Below are 15,000 nucleotides of genomic sequence, written 5' to 3' on the forward strand. Positions count from 1 at the left end.
AGACCTCGTGGACAGTAGCCTGCCAGGCTCCTCTGTCCATGGGGCTTCTCCAGGTGAGACTACTGGAGTGGGTTGCCATGCCCTTCTCCAGCGTATCTTCCTAATCCAAGGATCAAACCCAGGTCTCCCACATTGCAGGCAGATTCTTTACCATCTGAGCCAGCAGGGAAGTCCAAGAATACTGGAGTGGGTTGCCATTTCGTTCTCCAGGGGATCTTCCTGACCCAGTGATTGAACTGAGATCTCTTGCTTTGCAGGCAGATTCTTTGCCATCTGAGCCACCAGGGAAGCTCCCACGACAGTGGAGCCATTCATGGAAATAAGGAACACATAAGGAAAACCATGTGAGCTACCAGGGAAGACCTATGGCTCAGATGGTCCTCCTTATGTGTTCCTTATTTCCTTGAATGGTTCCATCGTCTATTTGGGGGTTGGGTTTATTTCCCATGGTAGACTGTATTATTGTTCAACAAATCCTCATTCTCCCTTCCTTTCCATTTTGAAGCAGAGCATACTTGTGCACTTCATTGACTTTGGGCTTGTCCATGGGTCTTGCTTTGAACAAATGAATGACTGCATGGCCGTTCCTAACAGAGGCTCTCACGGCACTGTGCTGGGAGCCACCCATGTTTCTACTTCCCTGGGGCTCCTGCCATCTGTCATGAGGAGAGCCTGGGTGCCTGAATGGCAGACATGTGAGACAAAACTGAGCTTGACCTAGAGCCTGCAGCTGAGCCCAACTGAGTTAGGTTGAGCCGAGCTGATCCACAGGCCCATGTGCAAGAAATAAATGTTTGTTAAGCCAGTAAGATGTCTATACTTTTCCAACCCCTTCCTCCCCACATTCAACCCAGACCTGTCAGTTCTGCCTCCTGCCTCTGTCTAGATGCATCCAGCGCTGCCATTTCCCACTGCTGCGCTCTAGTCCAGCCTTTTCTTATCTCTCGCTTGGACTCTTGCAAGTCTTTTTACTGCTTTCCTCGCATTTGGTCATGTCCCCTTTAGTCCAATCACCCCACTGCCGGCAAAGTGATCTTGCTAAAATCCAGGTCAGTTTCATCCCTTCTTCAGGTGTTCTAAGGGCTTGCCATCACCTAGAAAATGTCCACATCCATGGCATCCTTAACCCTAACCTCAATCCTCTGGACCCTGCCATCTCCCCCGCTCCTCTCTCGCCCCTTCTCCTCCACCCTCTGTCTACGCGCACCTCTTCAGCTTCAGGAGAGCCCCATACTCTTTCTTACCCTGGGCTTTGGCCAGGCCTTCCCCACTACGTTGACCAGAGTCAACTTTCCTTGCCCAATTGCACGTGGATCCCACCTCTCATCCTTCAGGGGTCACCTTAGGAATGGTTTTCTTTGGCGAGTCTCCTCTGATTCCCATCGGTCAGTCTGGGTGAAATCCAGTTTCTATTTGCTCCTCCAGCACCCTGAGCTTTTTCTACCCAAACACGCATCAAGCTGTTTTCTCATTCTAATTTGCTTGTCTTTCCCACTAGACTTGAGCTCTCATGAATGCAGGGACTATGTCTAAATTGTTCATCCTTTTATATTCCTAGTGTTTAAAAGGGGGCTTATGTTCATTCTCCAAGTTCAAAAATTGTTAAATAAATACTATGGGAAAATAATATGAATGGGCTGAAGAAGTCCAAGATGGAAACAAAAACCATAGAAGGGACACAGAGAATGTCTGGTTTCATCCTTTCATTGTACTGTTGGGGAAACTGAGGCTCAGAGAGCTTGACTAGACCAAGGCCCCAGAGGCTGTCAGAGACACAGGTGGAATTAGAAGGTTCTGATGGGACTGCCTGGGCTTTATTTGTTGTCTGGTCTGAGGAATTTAAATGATTTAATGTAGGTTCTTAGCTCCTGCAAGATTAGCATCACCTGGGAGTTGGTTAGATCAGTCCCCGCCTTAGACCTACTGAATCAGAATCATTTTAACAAGACCTTCAGGTGCTTTGTAGATACAATTAAGTCTGAGAAACACTGGTTTCTATAACCAGGGGGACAGCCAGCCTGTCTTAAAGGCCATCCCAGTTCATACAGGAAAGCCAGCTGGTACAGTGGGAGAGAAAAGCCAGCCAAAATGTGGCGACATTCTATGCGCGCTGTAGACCAAAGGCCAGACGTACGGGCCTCTCACCTTCCAGAGTTCCAGATAGTTTGGGAGTCGAGGACCTGGCCTGCGGTGGGGAAGGGGCAGGGGGGTGGGGGTAATGGTTCAACTTCAGGTGAGGTGAAGGAAGGAGCCTTACATAAAAGGAAAATCCCAGTAGCCCAGGTGACCAGCAAGCCTGATGCTGCAAATTTCCAACTGTCACAGCAATAAAAGCTAAAAAAAAAAAAATTGTATAAATAAACATTTGCAAAACAATAATTCTCCCCCTGCTGCTTGAGGTGCTGGTGAAAGTAGTATACTCCTACCCTGCTGGTGACGGTGGCAACTGGTGCAGCCTGTTCGGTAAACACAACAATATGTAGCAACAACTATGACATTGTTGATCTCCCTGGCCCAAGTAACGCCATTCATGGGAAATAATCCTAAGGAGATAATTCAACAGAAGTGAAAAGCTATGTATGAAGATGTTTGCCACAGCGGACAGTGGAAAAATACTGAATAAAAAGGGAATGATGGAACAAATGATGATATGGTATCGTGACCATTTAAATTTAATTATAAAATAGCTGCTGTGTCTCACTTCATCTGCTTGGGGTACAGTGGTAGTGAAGAGCGTGGTCTCTGGGTTTCTGATTCTGAGTCTACTCTTTATTGCATGATCTTGGGTAAGTTTACTTAACTGCCCTATGTCTCAGTTTCCTCATCTGTAAAATAAGGATAATAACAATACCTAATTCATAGGATTGCTGTAAGGATAGAATGATTTAATTGAAGGGTCCTGAATAGCACCTCTCTATAAATTCATATTACTATTATTTTTAGGGGCTTCCCTGGTGGCTCAGGCAGTCAAGAATCTGCTTGCAATGCAGGAGACCTGGGTTCAATCCCTGGGTCAGCAAGATCCCCTGGAGAAGGGAAAGGCTACCCACTCCAGTATTCTTGCCTAGAGAATTCTACGGACAGAGAAGCCTGGTGGCTACAGTCCATAGGGTCACAAAGAGTTGGACACAACCGAGTGACTAACACACATTATTTTTAAGGGTCAAATTAAATGGCCTGATACTCTCTTTCCACCTGACACAGGAATGCTTTTCCTCCACCCTCCAGGCCTGACCTCGTGTGATCGTCCGAGACCCCCAGGGATGTTTCCTCAGTCCTCCTTGGAATCAGCCTGGTTTTCTAGCCTCGTGGAGAGAAAACAAGAGAATTAGCTCAGTTGGCCTGTACATTCCACTCTTGTGGCTCTTGTTGCTCTCACGGTGTTGCTATTGAAACAGGCTATCCAGGGGCTGTCTTGAATTCTTCTTCCTCCCTCAGAATTTTCCCTGACTGTGGTTAACTCCACCCTGTACTGGCCTTTAGAACACACACACGTGCACTCACACATGCACACACCCAGCTGTCTTCTGTAAGCCACTCCCCTAGCCTGTCTGAGTCCTTGCTGGGAGACTGATCAGGGTCCCTTGCTCGTTCTCCCAACCCCTAGGTCTGTTTACATTTAGCGCCCTAGAATGGCATTCATTTCAGTGGATTATCCTACTTGTTGCGATGATATTAACAGCTACCATTAACTGAAAGCCAGAAGTGTGCCTGCCAGGTTGTTTGCTACTATATCTTTACAAACATCAGGCTTCAGAATGAAATCATGAGGTAGGTACCATTATTCCTATCATACAGATGGAGCCTCTGAAGTTCAAGCATGTGTTGGTGTTTGCTGGAGATTCAGTTTGTAGGTGAAAAATCTGAGGTTTCAACCCAGGTTTGACTTCAAAGCCCACACTCAGAGATGCTACCCTAAACTGCCTGCTTAGGTAGGGACATAAGCGAGATGTTTATGATAAATGGGAACTTAAAAAATAAAAGGAAAATCGCATCATCACCACAGTGCATCCAGTGGTGCCAAAATATGGCTATGTGCAGACAGAGTGTCAAGAATGGTTGTTGTGCAAGGGCGACAGGATTGGGTATAAATTTTCCTTTTAAGTAATTTGTTTTCGTGACAGTAGTTATATAGATTTTATGATTTTTAAAAAGCTACTCTCCATCTTCAGAAATGACTGCCTTTAACCCACCATCTCTCAGCCTTCATTGATCATGAGAATTACCTGGAGGGACTTTTAAAAGTTGCTGTGTGTGTGTGTGTGAGTGAGTGTGAGTGTGTGACTCACTAGTGTCCAACCCTTCGTGACCCCATAGACTGTAGCCTGCCAGACTTCTCTGTCCATGGAGTTCTCCAGGGAGGAATACTGGAATGGGTTGCCATTCCCTTCTCCAGCGGATCTTCCCAAGCCAGTGATTGAGCCCAGGTCTCCTGCATTGCAGGAGGCAGATTTTTTACCGTCTGAGCCACCAGGGAAGCCAGGCTCCACCAGAGATGATGCAAATCAGAAACTCTGGGGGTTGAGTCCAGGCAGTGGTATTTTAAGAAAATCGTCCCATTGATTTTGTGTGCAAATAAGTTTCATGGAGAAGCTTCACCTCCTGTTCTCTTTCCAGAGAATCTAGCTGCCCCATCTTCTGTGCAAATTAACTCAGATTTTCCCCTCTGTGCCCAGGAAAAAGCTAGCAATATGACTTCCCCCCTCCCCCCAGTGCTTTTTGAAAATGGGCACCAAGAAAAATCTTTGAGTGATGGAAATATTCTATTTCTTGGTTGTTGTGGTGGTTAGATAACTGTATCCATTTGTCAAAATGCATTGAACTGTAGGCTTAAATTTGGTGAATTTTATTAGATGTAAATTATACTTCATTAAGCCACTGCTTAAAAAGGTAGGAATATTCAAAAGGAAGAAATATATTGCTATTTATTCACAGAAATGAACACGATATTGTTTGGTTAATTTCACTTGTGAATGAGTTCTCTTTCTTGACATACCAAAGTTCTTCTTTAGTCTGATGTTCCTTAAAGATTTGGCAATTCTTGGCTGCCTTCTCTCCTTTGACTTTAGGAATGTCTGGTAAGCTTACAGTGATTGTAGATATGGTCCAAGTCCCTGCCTCTCATCATTATGGGGGGTGGGGGTGGGAGGTGGAATATACTGAGTGCTAGTTCTCCAGTATGGGGGTTCCTTCTCCTCTACCCCTTGCATTTTCTAGCAAGCTGGGGCCTTGGGATCACACTCAGTGTTTCCACCTGGGAGAGATGCTGCCATCTGTTTCTTGTTACAGGTGAAGGAGGGGGACTCGCTATCAGGTCTAGCTACTTCTCAAAGTGGTTCTCAGTTATGGTCTTTAAATCAGCAGCATCAACACCACCTGGGAACTTATTAGAAATACAATTTCTCAGGCCCTGTCCCAGATGAACTGAATCAGAAACTCAGGGGTGGGGCTCAATCTATACTTCAACTTGCCCTTCAAGTGGTCTTGCAGAGTACCCCAGTTAATTTCCTGGACAATCACTCTTTTCCTTGACCCCCTTTCACAGCAAGCATTCTTGCAAGTATTTCAAGCTGAGGTTTCTTCTCTCAGTCCAATTTCAACTGCTTTCTATCATTCAGAAATTTCCCACATTTTCTGGTGGGTTGGTATCATTGGTAGCAGCTATTCTTGCTTTCTAGTGTTCTAATGGATCTTTATTTTTAATTGTGGTAGTGGCTCAGTCGGTGAAGAATCTGCCTGCAAGCAGGCTGTCTGCAATGCAGGAGACCTGGATTTGACCCCTGGGTTGGGAAGATCCCCTGGAGAAGGGAAAGGCTACCCACTCCAGTATTCTGGCCTGGAGAATTCCATGGGCTGTATAGTCCATGGGGTCGCAAAGAGTCGGACACAACTAAGTGACTTTCACTTTCACTTGGAGAAGGAAATGGCAATCCACTCCAGTATTCTTGCCTGGGAGATCCCATGGACACAGGAGCCTGGTGGGCTATAGTCCATGGGATCACAAAGAATCAGGCATGACTAACTGGCTAAACATGGCACCACAATGCAAATAACCTAAAATTTACCATCTTAACTGTTTTTAAGTGTGTAGTTTGGTAGTGTTAAGTGCATTCATATTGTTGTGCAATGCTCATCATTATTTATCTCAATAACTTTCATCTTGCAAAGTTGAAACTCTTATCTTTAAACAACTCCCCAGCAAATGGAATTTTAAAAAGCACATTTTTTTCTGTCATCAAAAGGAATCTTGGGTGGTATTGAGGTCAATGCAAGAGCTCTGTATGCCATCTTTTTTTTCTAATTGTGGTTAAATATGCCTAACATAAAATTTATTAGCTTAACTATTTTTTAGTGGGGGGGACTGTGGCATGTGGGATCTTAGTCCCCTCACCAGGGATGGAACCTACTCCCCCTGCAGTGGAAGCACAGAGACTTAACCACTGGACCACCAAGGAAGTCCCTCTTAATCATTTTCAGATACGCAGTTCAGTGGTATTAAATGCATTCCTATTGTTGTGCAAGATCACCACTATCCATCTCCAGAACTTTTTCATCTTCCCAAACTGAAACTCTGTGCCTGTTAAACATTAATTCCGCATTCCTCCCTTGCCAGCCCCTGGCAACCACTGTCTATTTTCTGTCTCTATAAATTTGACTAAATACCTCATATCAGTGGAATTATATAGTATTTGCCCCTTTGTGCCTGGCTGATTTCACTTAGAATCATGTCAAGTTTCAACCACGTTGTAGCATGTGTTAGGATTTCCTTCCTTTTCAAGGCTGAATAACATTCTATTGTGTACATTCACCATGTTTTGTGTATCCATTCACTCCTCAAGGAACACTTGGGTTGCTTCCACTTTGGGGCTGTTGTAATAATTGTGCTACGAACATGGGTGTGCAAATGACTTTTCATGTCCCTGCTTTCCCTTCGCTGAAGCAGGTAGCCAGAAGTAGAATTGCTGGTTCACATGGTAATTCTAACTTTAATTTTTGGAGGAACTGCTATTCTGTTTTCCCTAGCATCTGCTCCATTTTACATTCCTACCAACAGTGTACAAGGGTTCCAATGTCTCCACATCCTTGCCGACACTTCTTCTTTTCTTTTCTTTTTTATGATAGCCATCCTAATGGATGTGAAGTGGTGTCCCATTGCAGTTTTGACTTTCATTTCCCTAATGATTAGTGATGTTGAACATCTTTTCATGTGCTTACTGGCCGTTTGTATATCTTCTCTGGAGAAATATCCATTCTAGTATTTTGTCTATTTTTTAATCAGGTTAGTTTTATTTTTTTTGTCCCTGAGTTTTAGTAATTTTTTAATATACTTTATATATTAATGCCTTATAGGGTATGTAATTTGCAAATATTTTTTTCCATTCTTTTGGTTGCATTTTCACTCTATTACTAATGTCCTCTAATGCACAAAAAGTTTTTCATTTTGATAAAGTCCAATTTGTCTGTTTTTTTCTTTCATTGCTTGTGCCTTTGCTGTTTTATCCAAGAAAATCAGTGCCAAATCCAGTGTCATGAAGCCCAGTGTTTTCTCCTCTCTATGCCATCTTGATCTAGACTCTCATAGCAGTTTCTATTTGTCCTCTAGTTAAACATAAATATCTAACTTTCCCCCACCCTGCCCTTGTCATTAGCATTAATGTTTAAAACCTGGCAATTTTGCTATCAATCCACAGTGTAGATACAACCACTCTTTGATGAAAGGCTAAGACAAGCTGGAATAAGTTCTGAATGACCTTGATCTTAACCCTGATCACAGTGAAAAGGACCTGGGAAGACTAGACTAGGCAGGGTTTTTGGAATCAAAAGGATCTCACCCAAATCTGCCTGTGTCTACCACTGCTAGCTGGGTGGTTTCGGGGCAAGTTTTGCCTCTTTGAGCTTCAGTTTTCATTTTATCTTTTTTGTTGTTTTAAAATTTTTTGTTCCTGTTTTTGGCTGCTCTGGATCTGGATTGTAGCACATGGACTTTCTCTAGTGTGGTGAGTGGGGGCAACTCTTCATTGTGGGACAGGGCTTCTTATTGCCGTGGCTTCTCTTATTGTAGACCATGCGCTCTAGGTATGCAGGCTTCAGTAGCTGCAGCACATGGCCTCAGTAGTTGTGGCGCATGGGCTTTGCAGCATGTGGGATCGTCCTGGGCCAGGGATTGAACCTGTGTCCCCTGCATTGGCAGGCAGATTCTTAACCACTGGATCACCAGGCAAGTCCTATATTTCAGCTTTAAAATGAGGATAATAATACCTACTTGAGGTGTAGTTGTGAGAGTGACAGATAAGGGCAGAGAATGACATCTCTGGCTCTTGGAAGCTGGGAGTCCCAATTAATAATGATGCTGTGTTAGACTTGGTTGTCACCCAGTATATCTCCTCTCCTTGACCTCTAGCCAACAAGCACCTCCAGGATCCAGTTAGCACATCTTCATCTCTGGATCCTAACACTTGGTCCCAAGCCTGGCCAGTGGTAGGATCTCTGTAGGCTTTTGTTGACTGAATGATTTGGAAGGTGAAAAAACATTCCCTTGAAGCCAGCCTGAAAGCCACATCCTTGTCTTGGCACATAAGTGTGAAGTAGTGAGTCTGAGGATTCATATGGAAAGCATTCTTGCTCTTGGAATGTATTTCTTTCCACATATGATGCCAACGATGCCCAACTTTTCCTCTCTCCTCTTCACTGCTGCTGTTATTTGTTTACTTTCCAAATGAAACTGATCCTGCACCGAGAGGGAATTTTGGAAGAAGTTTCAATGGACATGAAAGCCAGGTGCCTGAACGGTTTTATTGCTGAGTCCCGCATCTGGGAAACCTCTCAGTACTGGGGTTTCCTTCATAACAAAAGACAAGGGGAAGATGACTGCCAGGCACACTGACTACAAGATAGAGATCTTTTGAATTTCCAATTTTAGCAAAGTTTGATTTGATAGATTCTATACAGTCCTGTTAGGTTACATTGAATTTGGTGCTTAGGTTAGTATGGAGCAGATCAGACTTTTTTTTTCTGATTCCATTCAAACTTTTTATTCTCTGTACAAAATAATGTCATTAGCAACTTTTAAAAAAGTTACAGCATGAAGTATTTCTTGACATGCTAAAGTGGCCAACACTAAGACTAAGGAAATACATGTTTTAATTTTGGATCATAGCTCCTTTTGTAAGCTATTTTTGGACTGCAATTTGCTGTCATCAACATCAGATTTTCTTCCTTGGTGAAGTATTTGTTCAAAGACAAATCCTTATGAGTACAGAGAAAAAGAAAGCGGGTTGATTTTACTTTGAAAAGGCTGTTGGGTGCCAAAGCTGGTAGGATGTGCAAAAATATAGGCTTGAACTGTTTCAAAAGTGGATTTTAAAAGAATGTTGGCTAATATTGTTCACCCCCAGTGGCTATTTCTGAGCTCAAATTTAGTGGAAGATGATTACGTTTACTTAACAGAAACACGATCAGGCAAGTATTTTATATCCTGGCACATTCTTTACGCTCTCTCACTGGGCCAGCAGACTCTAGTTTCCATGGGTCCAGACCCTCCCTAGTGTTATCAGCTGACCACTGACAATATCCATTTTAAACACAGATCTGAGCAAGTACTCCTCCTGCCTAAAAATCCTCGCTAGCTATCCCACTTCTTCCAGGATATGGTCCAAAGATATCCCAGGCCTGTGTGAGCCGACCCTTTGTTGAGCCTGTAAGCTTGATCCCTGGGTCTTTCACAGCCTTTTTAGAACTCTCCACTTACATATATAACAAAAAATTCACCATTTCAGACTAAACAAATCATGGCATTTAGTACATGTACAAATGCAACCATCACTATGACGTAGTTTCAGAATATTTTCTTCACCCCAAAATGAAACCATATACACATTAAGCGGTCACTCCCTGTGGCCCGTCCCTGCAGCCCCTGGCAACCACCAACCTACTTTTTGTGTCCCTGGATTTATCTGTTTTGGCTATTTCATATGTCTAGAATCATTGTCTCGAAGAAGGCAATGGCACCCCACTCCAGTACTCTTGCCTGGGAAACCTCATGGACGGAGGAGCCTGGTAGGCTGCAGCTCATGGGGTCGCGAAGAGTCGGACACGACTGAGCGACTTCACTTTCACTTTTTTCTTTCATGCACTGGAGGAGGAAATGGCAACCCACTCCAGTATTCTTGCCTGGAGAATCCCAGGGACGGAGGAGCCTGGTGGGCTGTCGTCTACGGGGTTGCACAGAGTCGGACACGACTGACGCAACTTAGCAGCAGCAGCAGCAGAATCATTGTCTAGAATATCATATGGAATCGTGTAATATGTGACCTTTGAGTTTAGTTTCTTTTATATAATATGATATTTTTGAGGTTCATTTGTGTGGTGACAGTACTGTGTTAGAAATTCACGCCAGATTTTTCTAGTGGTACAGTGGATAAGCATCCATCTGCCAATGCAGGGAGCACGGGTTCAATCTCTGGTCTGGGAAGATTCCATCTGCCATGGAGCAACTAAGCCTGTGTGTCACAGCTACTGAGCCCGCGCTCCGCAAAAAGAGAAGCCACCGCAGTGAGAAGCCCACACACCCCCAAAAAGAGGAGCCCCCACTCGCTGCAACTAGAGAAAGCCTGCATGCAGCAGCAAAGACCCAATACGGCTGTGAAAGTGCAAGTTGCTCAGTTGTTTCCTACTCTTTGGGACCCCATGGACTATACAGTCCATGGAATTCTCTAGGCCAGAACACTGGAGTGGGTAGCCTTTCCCTTCTCCAGTGGATCATCCCAACCCAGGAATCAAACCAGGATCAATGCAGAGTCTCCTGCATTGCAGGCAGATTCTTTACCAACTGAGCTATCAGGGAAGCCCATAAGTATACAAATAAATAAAAATAGCAAAAAAAAAAATCATGCCTTTCTGTGTCTGAGTAATATTCTATTGTATGGATATAGCACCATTTGTTTATGTATCCATCTGATGACTAATATTTGGATGGTTTCCACTTTGGAGCTATGGTGACTGCTGCATGCATGTACATATATGTGCATGAGTACCTGTTTTCAATTCTGCTGGGTACATACCTAGGAGTGGAACTGCTGGGTCATATTATATTTCTGTTTAATATTTTGTAGAATTTTCAAACTATTTTCTTCCCTTTCCTCTCTCCTTTTAAAAATTGTATTTATATATTTATTTTTCTTTTCGGCTGGGCTGGGTCTACTCTGCTGCGCATGGGCTTTCCCCAGCTGTGGCGAGTGGGGGCTGCTCTTCGTGGCGGTTTGAGGGCTTCTCATTGTGGTGGCATCTCCTATTAGTGGAGCACAGGCTCCAGTAGCTTCAACATGCAGGCTTAGTGTCTCTGGTTCATGGGCCCTAGAGCTCAGGCTCAGTAGTTGCAGGGCACGGGCTTAGTTGCTCTGAGCAACGTGGAATCTTCCCGGACCAGGGATCAAACCCATTGACCCCTGGATTGGCAGTCGGACTCCCACCCACTGCACCACCAGGGAAGTCCCCTTTTCTCCTCTATTTCTATAATACAATGTATGCAGAGAATTTCTATTGGAGTTCAAGTAGACATTTTGTTATAACAGGCTGTTTATGTATCTGAGGTCAGGGATTGGGTCTTGTTCATCCGTGAATCTCCAGTACCTATTACAGGGCTGCACAGAGTAGGTACTCAATAAATGTGTATAGAATTGGATTAACTGTAGAGGGATTATATACAGTTTTTATCCTTGAGGAAGAGGTGGTGTGTGTGGTAAGCTGTGAATATGAGTGATGGGCTAAGTGGAGATTAGGGGTGGGTAAGGTGAAAAAAATGTTAAAAAAAAGAGGGGCTTCCCTGGTGGCTCAGACAGTAAAGAATATGAGTGATGGGCTAAATGGAAATATGGGGTAGGTGAGGTGAAGAAGACTCTGCCAATTCCTTTGGATAAAGGGAAAAGAAGACCAGTGTGGCAGAACTAGTTATCCATTAGGACCTGGCTTCTATGGTGGTTTCCTCCTCCTATAAGTCTATTTAGTCATGTCCAAGTCTGCAACCCCATGGACTGTAGCTCTCCAGGCTTCTCTGTCCATGGGATTTCCCAGGCAAGAATACTGGAGCAGGTTGCCATTTCCTTCTCCATGGGATCTTCTCGACCCAGGGATCAAGCCGACATCTCCTACATTGGCAGACGGGTTCTCTACCGCTAGCGTTTGCCTTCAACTAACTCATTTTAATTTTCTGGGGCGTTCAGTTCTCCTCTTTGTCAAATGAAAAGGTGGAATATTTGAGTGATATGCCATTTTTTGGTGTGTTTTAAGCAAGGGGAACTTGTTTTTTCATAGGAAATCACTGCTTAGAAGCCCACTGTGCCTTTGTGGGGGGAGGGCAGAGTGTGGAGCAAGGCACAGACCGGAAGGCAGGGCAGCCCTGATCCCTGCAGCCCCAAGACTGACAGGACCCCGAGACCCAAGGTCCCACCACATTCAGTAGCTCTGAGAGACCTCTGTTCTAGAAAGACCAAGGAAGCCTTAATGCACACAGGTAAATATTATTCTACAAAAAAAGTATTTTTTCCCAAGCGATAGAGGGGAGCTTAAGGAATGAGATAGCAACTTCAACAAGAGAAGAACAAAAGATTTTGATGAAATATTGCATTGAGTAATCCATCTGGTTAAAAAGGGGATCCTTCCTCAGACTTCCCTTCTCACCTCCTCATACTTTAAAAAAAAAGGGTGCTGCAGGTTGACTTCATGAACGGAATTGTCAAACATTTGTACCCTCCTAACTGAACGGGTTCCTGCAACATGAGAGGATTTCCTCTGCAAATGTCCTGCCTGGCACCACAGCTGAACGTGCCCCTGGGCAGGCCCGGTCTCGTCCTTACTTTCTGGGTTTCCTTTTCTTTCGCTCTCTCTCTCTCCTGGCAAAATGTCTTGAAAACAGGACATTTACACTCCACCCTCATGTTATCTTTTCTCTCTAGTTCTTTGCTTTTGAACTAGCCGTCAACATGGGGAGGGTTAGCTGAGACCCCAGACCACTTCCTGGCCCGCCTATGGCATCGACAAGTCATAACCTGTCTCTCCACAGGGATCGCTGGTAATGCTTGGCTTGCCTTGCTCTCGTTCAATTTTTTATTTCCGCAGAAGCTCATTTGGAGGGAACACTTCTGAAAACATACTGCCTGAACCTCAAAATCTCTTCTGTGTAGTCAAACTCAAGCACAAGAGTCATTCAGAAACTGAGATTGAAGTTGATTTACCCAGGTGTCTGAATTAGCCCCCAAACCACATCATTCTTATTGTAAGTATCTCTACTCGCCGTCATAGAAACAGTTCAAGCAGTGTAACCGCAAACATTATTCACATTCCACTATTAACCCTCTTGTTCTTGTTTGTTTTTTTTTTTTTGCAAAGCTCTTCTGGAAATTCTACAACTTCTTTTAAAACAGATTTTCTGGACAATGACTGCTTTTTTGCTGACGGAGTCCTATTATAAAAATAAGAAGAAATTCAGTTTCAATATCCCTCTGATGCTACTTGCTTAGCAGTTGCTTTCACTCCAAAATGGGCATGAAGGTAAACACTGCAATCTTTTTACCATTTCTTTAAATGCTTTTAAAAAAGAGAACTTACAGTTTTCTGAAGGGTGCCCACATGCTGTTAATCCCTCTTGCTCCACCATGGTGCTGTGGGACTAGATGGAGGACTGGCTGCTGTAATCCTTTAACTGGCACTTCAAAAGTGATGTAGAAAAGCTAAAGTCTGTCTTGCAAACCCCAAAACTTGTCTCCGCAATCTTGCCTCGATCAGCTTCCAAAGTATAATGCAACGTGATTATTTTCCTCTGCGGAAACCTGTGTAACAGGTCTTTGAGCGCCACTGGATGTGTCAGAGTTTTAATTGATTCTTTACCATGTCTCTGCACCCCATAATAGCCTTGCTAAGCACAGGACGTGTTTTACAGGAATAGTCACCCAGAGCTTAATTTGTTGTTGTGAGGCAGACAAGACTGTTTCCCAATGAAATTAAATCTGTTTTGTGCCCTGCGAGTTTCTTCCTGAGGAAGTGTGCTCTGCTGACTACTGAGAGTGCAATCCTTGATGATCTCCAATTAGCATGGATGCCATTCTAGGGAAAACTTACTCTCTGTTCCTTTCCTCTGGAAAAACATTTTGGTGGAGAACAGGATTGCCACAAAACTCTTTTCCTTGAGTTCATTTACTTTTCTCTTGCTTCTTGGATCATAAGACAGGGGTGATCCGTATGCCCTTATCACAACCCATATAGGGTTATCTCACACATGCTATCTCATTTTGTCCTCTTGATAACATTGCCAAGAGGGCAGGCAGGTATTATTATGCCCATTTTACAGATAAGAAAACTGAGTCCCAAATAGTCTTGCAACTTACTTAAGGAACTACTGATAATAAGCACCAAGTAAGGACTAGAAAGTACTTACTCTTTTTAGTAATTACCCTCTTCCTTGGTCTAAAGTGGGCTTCCCTTGTGGCTCAGCTGCAAGGGAATTCTTGTTTAAAGAATCCACCTGCAATGTGGGAGACCTGGGTTCGATCCCTGGGTTGGGAAGATCCCTGGAGAAGGGAAAGGCTACCCACTCCAGTATTCTGGCCTGGAGAATTCCATGGACTGTATAGTCCTTGCGGTGGCAGAGTTGGACACGACTGAGTGACTTTCACTTTCACTTTGGAATAAAGTAGCCAAGACTGCTCTACCTAGAACTTACTGCAGTGGAATTTCTGCCCACCCCTCACCCCTCAACACAATTCAGTTATTCATTCAATCAACAAACAGTTGTAGTGAGTATAAATTTGGGGCCTCAAAATTCAGATCTGCAAAACGATAGATTTATTTTTATGTAACTTCAATTAACTTCTCTCTTGGGTCCTCCTTCCCCCTGTGGGCAGAAACTTGTCAGTTTTAGGTTTTCTCTGCCAGATCAGGGATTTCCTCCTCCTCCCCACCTTTTTTTGTTTTTCCTGTGGCTGTATATAAGTTCAGGCCATTAGAAGG

The 15,000-nt window shown here is 43.9% G+C and overlaps 1 long non-coding RNA gene across 1 annotated transcript in view; it reads left to right on the forward strand.

The window, feature by feature from the left end:
• The window catches only part of LOC145520262 (uncharacterized), a 64,420-nt gene that overhangs the window by 26,160 nt on the left and 23,260 nt on the right, over positions 1-15,000 (forward strand). The window contains exons 3-4 of the long non-coding RNA XR_014064349.1: positions 13,114-13,270; positions 13,384-13,545. This is a non-coding gene — a long non-coding RNA (uncharacterized LOC145520262). The remainder of the gene's footprint in view (positions 1-13,113; positions 13,271-13,383; positions 13,546-15,000) is intronic.

Source organism: Giraffa tippelskirchi, chromosome 1, assembly GCF_054371585.1.
Source record: "Giraffa tippelskirchi isolate mGirTip1 chromosome 1, T2T-mGirTip1v1.2.pri, whole genome shotgun sequence".
NCBI lineage: Eukaryota > Metazoa > Chordata > Mammalia > Artiodactyla > Giraffidae > Giraffa > Giraffa tippelskirchi.